At 44.5% G+C, this 6,991-nt stretch overlaps 1 pseudogene; it reads right to left on the minus strand.

The window, feature by feature from the left end:
* Positions 1-1,756: 1,756 nt before the first annotated feature.
* LOC139399507 (CMRF35-like molecule 5) lies at positions 1,757-6,847 on the minus strand (annotated as a pseudogene).
* Between the last annotated feature and the right edge of the window lie 144 nt (positions 6,848-6,991).

Below are 6,991 nucleotides of genomic sequence, written 5' to 3' on the forward strand. Positions count from 1 at the left end.
ACTGTCAGGAAATGGGTCCTGCTGGTAGAGACAGACAAAGGGGGTTGATGATAACTCATCATCAGTCTACATGTATGAGATATATTTGTACATTTACATAATCCACAATATAATGCATGTATTTGTTTTAACAACATTGAGATATGACCTTTCTTACTCGCAAACAGCATCGTGTCAGTCAGGTCAAATAGGAACAGCACAGTATCAGTCAGGTTAAATAGGAACAGCACAGTATCAGTCAGGTTAAATAGGAACAGCACAGTATCAGTCAGGTCAAATAGGAACAGCACAGTATCAGTCAGGTCAAATAGGAACAGCACAGTATCAGTCAGGTCAAATAGGAACAGCACAGTATCAGTCAGGTTAAATAGGAACAGCACAGTATCAGTCAGGTCAAATAGGAACAGCACAGTATCAGTCAGGTCAAATAGGAACAGCACAGTAACAGTCAGGTCAAATAGGAACAGCACAGTATCAGTCAGGTCAAATAGGAACAGCACAGTATCAGTCAGGTCAAATAGGAACAGCACAGTGTCAGTCAGGTTAAATAGGAACAGCACAGTGAAGCAACTTAGGCCTACTGTGTCTGCAAAGCCAAACAGGAAATCACCTTCAAGACCCACTCCAGCCTCCCTAGAACATAATTTATCTCCTGAACAAATGGCACATCTCAGTAGGTTGTCCAGGTGTCCTCTGAAATGGCACAAGTGGGGGGTGGTGGGGTGGGGGGGCTTTCCTCTTATGTCCTCAATTGTTTATTTATTCTCCCAGAAGCATTGCCAAACCCATGAATTTCGCAATTCTTTAAAAAAAACTAGAACTATTTTACTCAGAACATATTTTCTTACCCTGAAGTATGTGTACTTTACTGTATGTATTATCTCTACACTGCAAACCACTTTGACAAACTGACATCACATTGTCTAAACAGTCCTTGGTATGTTTCATTGTCTGTAAATACAGAGTTAACATCTATAAATTATACAGTTACAATGGACATGAAGCTGTAGCTAGGTCTGCATTTTTCACAGGGTGTCTTACCCACAAGGCCTTGAGTCAGATGAGAGGAACATGAGTGTAGCCTACCACTGAGGTGTTTGTTGTCTGGTCCATGGCCTTATTGTCCTATGGAATAAAGAAATAGAGATGCAGTATTAGAGACCTCTGAGATACACTAGAATAATACTGAATACATTCATCATAGAAGAGTTATACTTTTGAGTCTCCTCTTATGTCAAGATACATTGGTTTTAATATAACAGTCTTCTCTTCTTATGTCAACATACATACTATACTCGGTTTGGCAATGTTTGAGATGGGGTTTTGTGCCCTAAACTCTAGTGTGAAAAACAGAAAATGTTGGAATAGTACTGTGAAATTGTAACAATGATGATAATGCCATTTTAGTGTAAGAGCTGGTTAAAATTGACCTGAAATGTCAGTCTGTTTTGGTGGGATGGAGTTTTGGCCTGTCTGGTGACGTCACCAGGTGGTAAATTAGTTAATAAACCAATAATAATGAGAGTTCCATACCTCTCAGCCAATATCAGCTAGTTCTCTTCAACTTAAAATCAAATAAAATCAAATGTTATTGGTCACATACACATATTTAGCAGATGCTATTGCTAGTGTAGCGAAATGCTTGTGTTCCTAGCTCCAACAGTGCAGTGATATGAGTAATATCTAACAATTCAATATATTTCTATTGTAATCCAATTGGAAGTCTAAGTGTGAAACACAGCTGAATGAGTGATAATTATCTCATGGTGTCCTTCTCCTTGCCCCCCTCAGGTCCTTGGACTGTGTTGTCAGTCTGAACAGGCTCAGCAGTTGGAGAGAAAGAGGATTGTTCAGTGGTTGGAGCTTGGGTTGCTGTGAGGTAAAAACATGACTGGTGTACCAGAGAGACACAGGGTAGATTGAACTGATACAATACATTGTGACTAAGATATGACCTTCTTGTCCAGCTTATTTAATTTACCCCAAATTGTGAATTTTGTACTTAATATTGTTGAGTTCAAACCAATGGTAGGACCACTAAATATTCCCAAAAGCTTTGATTCAGGTTACAATCCAATTTATATTAGACGATCAGCCAGCAAGACTGGATAAAACCAGGTTAACACTTAATTCTACAGTATCTGATTGCTCTCTACTCACTGGTCATAGTGGTGGTACTTTGTGTGGTGGTTTGTTGTCTGACAGTGATGTGAACAGGCATCATAAGGTCTCCCACTCCACACCTGTACCAGCCAGTGTTCTCCATCTTCAGTCCACTCATAGTCACCATTAAGACGTTTCTTCTGGTGGCATCAGTGGTCTGCTGTAGGGTCACTGATGTTCCATCAAGAGCCCCTGAATTCCTCTCCACACAGGACCCACTGCCACCAATCCTGCACCACCACTTCCTATTTCCAGTGTAGCTACTGTAACAATTTACAATAACACTCCCTCCTTCAACTCCAGTCACCTCCTGTTGGTCCACATAGTTCTGGAGTACCTGAACACATAGCGGCAGGGTAGCCTTGTGGTTAGAGCGTTGGTTGGACTAGTAATCGAAAAGTTGCAAGATCAAATCCCCGAGCTGACAAGGTATAAATCGGTTGTTCTGCCCCTGAACCACTGTTTTGACGCTGTCATTGAAAATAAGAATTTGTTCTTAAATGACTTGCCTAGTAAAATAAAATTAGGTCTTGAGTGATGAAGTGTTTTTGTTACAAATATCATAATGTATAGAGAACAGAAAGTAGACATATACCAACTTGACCAACTTTCCTCATGTCAACTTGAACAATAGTAGTGAAAGCAGTAAATGAAACCAGAACACCAGTCATGTAATCATTTGGATGAGTTGCAGCGATCTTACCAGGAGTGACAGATAGGTGGAACCAAAAACATTTTGTCCACCATTGATCTCCACAACACACCAGTAACGTACAGATTCCTCTGGCTCCAGATCAGTCATGGTCACAGTGATTGTTTGCTGGTTGATGTCATCAGAGATTGAGGACTTATCTATTTTCTTGGGAGGGTCAGCAGGTACAACAGGGGAGCAACTATACAAATGATCTCCTTTACACAGGTATTTCACATGGGTTTTGTATTTCTGAACATAGTGACATGGGATGGTGGTGGAGCCTCCTGTCTGTACAGACACACGATAAGCAACTGTAGACAGAACAGAAAACACATTAGATTGGAATCCAACTGAATTCTCACAGCAGAAAAATCACATTCCATCTGGACTCTAACACACATAATACAAATCAAATCAAATCAAATTTTATTTGTCACATACACATGGTTAGCAGATGTTAATGCGAGTGTAGCGAAATGCTTGTGCTTCTAGTTCCGACAATGCAGTAATAACAAGTAATCTAACTAACAATTCCAAAACTACTGTCTTGTACACAGTGTAAGGGGATAAAGAATATGTACATAAGGATATATGAATGAGTGATGGTACAGAGCAGCATAGGCAAGATACAGTAGATGGTATCGGGTACAGTATGTACAAATGAGATGAGTATGTAAACAAAGTGGCATAGTATAGTATAAAGTGGCTAGTGATACATGTATTACATAAGGATACCGTCGATGATATAGAGTACAGTATATACGTATGCATATGAGATGAATAATGTAGGGTAAGTAACATTTATATAAGGTAGCATTGTTTAAAGTGGCTAGTGATATATTTACATCATTTCCCATCAATTCCCATTATTAAAGTGGCTGGAGTTGAGTCAGTGTCAGTGTGTTGGCAGCAGCCACTCAGTGTTAGTGGTGGCTGTTTAACAGTCTGATGGCCTTGAGATAGAAGCTGTTTTTCAGTCTCTCGGTCCCAGCTTTGATGCACCTGTACTGACCTCGCCTTCTGGATGATAGCGGGGTGAACAGGCAGTGGCTCGGGTGGTTGATGTCCTTGATGATCTTTATGGCCTTCCTGTGACATCGGGTGGTGTAGGTGTCCTGGAGGGCAGGTAGTTTGCCCCCGGTGATGCGTTGTGCAGACCTCACTACCCTCTGGAGAGCCTTACGGTTGAGGGCGGTGCAGTTGCCATACCAGGCGGTGATACAGCCCGCCAGGATGCTCTCGATTGTGCATCTGTAGAAGTTTGTGAGTGCTTTTGGTGACAAGCCGAATTTCTTCAGCCTCCTGAGGTTGAAGAGGCGCTGCTGCGCCTTCTTCACGATGCTGTCTGTGTGAGTGGACCAATTCAGTTTGTCTGTGATGTGTATGCCGAGGAACTTAAAACTTGCTACCCTCTCCACTACTGTTCCATCGATGTGGATAGGGGGGTGTTCCCTCTGCTGTTTCCTGAAGTCCACAATCATCTCCTTAGTTTTGTTGACGTTGAGTGTGAGGTTGTTTTCCTGACACCACACTCCGAGGGCCCTCACCTCCTCCCTGTAGGCCGTCTCATCGTTGTTGGTAATCAAGCCTACCACTGTTGTGTCGTCCGCAAACTTGATGATTGAGTTGGAGGCGTGCGTGGCCACGCAGTCGTGGGTGAACAGGGAGTACAGGAGAGGGCTCAGAACGCAACCTTGTGGGGCCCCAGTGTTGAGGATCAGCGGGGAGGAGATGTTGTTGTCTACCCTCACCACCTGGGGGCGGCCCGTCAGGAAGTCCAGTACCCAGTTGCACAGGGCGGGGTCGAGACCCAGGGTCTTGAGCTTGATGACGAGCTTGGAGGGTACTATGGTGTTGAATGCCGAGCTGTAGTCGATGAACAGCATTCTCACATAGGTATTCCTCTTGTCCAGATGGGTTAGGGCAGTGTGCAGTGTGGTTGAGATTGCATCGTCTGTGGACCTATTTGGGCGGTAAGCAAATTGGAGTGGGTCTAGGGTGTCAGGTAGGGTGGAGGTGATATGGTCCTTGACTAGTCTCTCAAAGCACTTCATGATGACGGATGTGAGTGCTACGGGGCGGTAGTCATTTAGCTCAGTTACCTTAGCTTTCTTGGGAACAGGAACAATGGTGGCCCTCTTGAAGCATGTGGGAACAGCAGACTGGTATAGGGATTGATTGAATATGTCCGTAAACACACCGGCCAGCTGGTCTGCGCATGCTCTGAGGGCGCGGCTGGGGATGCCATCTGGGCCTGCAGCCTTGCGAGGGTTAACACGTTTAAATGTCTTACTCACCTCGGCTGCAGTGAAGGAGAGACCGCATGTTTTCGTTGCAGGCCGTGTCAGTGGCACTGTATTGTCCTCAAAGCGGGCAAAAAAGTTATTTAGTCTGCCTGGGAGCAAGACATCCTGGTCCGTGACTGGGCTGGGTTTCTTCCTGTAGTCCGTGATTGACTGTAGACCCTGCCACATGCCTCTTGTGTCTGAGCCGTTGAATTGAGATTCTACTTTGTCTCTGTACTGGCGCTTAGCTTGTTTGATAGCCTTGCGGAGGGAATAGCTGCACTGTTTGTATTCGGTCATGTTACCAGACACCTTGCCCTGATTAAAAGCAGTGGTTAGCGCTTTCAGTTTCACACGAATGCTGCCATCAATCCACGGTTTCTGGTTAGGGAATGTTTTAATCATTGCTATGGGAACGACATCTTCAACGCACGTTCTAATGAACTCGCACACCGAATCAGCGTATTCGTCAATGTTGTTATCTGACGCAATACGAAACATCTCCCAGTCCACGTGATGGAAGCAGTCTTGGAGTGTGGAGTCAGCTTGGTCGGACCAGCGTTGGACAGACCTCAGCGTGGGAGCCTCTTGTTTTAGTTTCTGTCTGTAGGCAGGGATCAACAAAATGGAGTCGTGGTCAGCTTTTCCGAAAGGGGGGCGGGGCAGGGCCTTATATGAGTCGCGGAAGTTAGAGTAACAATGGTCCAAGGTCTTTCCTCCCCTGGTTGCGCAATCGATATGCTGATAAAATTTGGGGAGTCTTGTTTTCAGATTAGCCTTGTTAAAATCCCCAGCTACAATGAATGCAGCCTCCGGATAAATTGTTTCCAGTTTGCAGAGAGTTAAATAAAGTTCGTTCAGAGCCATCGATGTGTCTGCTTGGGGGGGGGGTATATACGGCTGTGATTATAATCGAAGAGAATTCTCTTGGTAGATAATGCGGTCTACATTTGATTGTGAGGAATTCTAAATCAGGTGAACAGAAGGATTTGAGTTCCTGTATGTTTCTTTCATCGCACCATGTCACGTTAGTCATAAGGCATACGCCCCCGCCCCTCTTTTTACCAGAAAGATGTTTTTTCCTGTCTGCGCGATGCGTGGAGAAACCTGTTGGCTGCACCGCTTCGGATAGCGTCTCTCCAGTAAGCCACGTTTCCGTGAAGCAAAGAACGTTACAGTCTCTGATGTCCCTCTGGAATGCTACCCTTGCTCGGATTTCATCAACCTTGTTGTCAAGAGACTGGACATTGGCAAGAAGAATGCTAGGGAGTGGTGCGCGCTGTGCCCGTCTCCGGACCTCTCTTTCGGAGTCGTTTTTTTGGGTCGCTGCATAGGATCCACTCCGTTGTCCTGTTTGTAAGGCAGAACACAGGATCCGCGTCGCGAAAAACATATTCTTGGTCGTACTGATGGTGAGTTGATGCTGATCTTATATTCAGTAGTTCTTCTCGACTGTATGTAATGAAACCTAAGATGACCTGGGGTACTAATGTAAGAAATAACACGTAAAAAAACAAAAAACTGCATAGTTTCCTAGGAACGCGAAGCGAGGCGGCCATCTCTGTCGGCGCCGGAAGTACAACAGGAAGTGTTACTGGTAAGACAAGCTACTGTTCCTGTCTTCAGAGTTTCAGCATGTGTCCAGTCTCAGTCCCTGACCTCAACTTCAGCACTTCATAGAAACATGTTACCCTTACCTGAAAGTCTGGAGAAGATGAGGAGGAGGGAGAGGGAGAGATGAGAATCCATTTCTGGGTATATGTCTCTGTATGTTATATGGTACCAATGCACAATGTGTGTGTCAAGGACCAAGGCCCCAAATTGAATGACTGAACTTCCTAATATCTAG

This window comes from Oncorhynchus clarkii, unplaced genomic scaffold (genome assembly GCF_045791955.1).
Source record: "Oncorhynchus clarkii lewisi isolate Uvic-CL-2024 unplaced genomic scaffold, UVic_Ocla_1.0 unplaced_contig_7493_pilon_pilon, whole genome shotgun sequence".
In the NCBI taxonomy this organism is placed as follows: domain Eukaryota; kingdom Metazoa; phylum Chordata; class Actinopteri; order Salmoniformes; family Salmonidae; genus Oncorhynchus; species Oncorhynchus clarkii.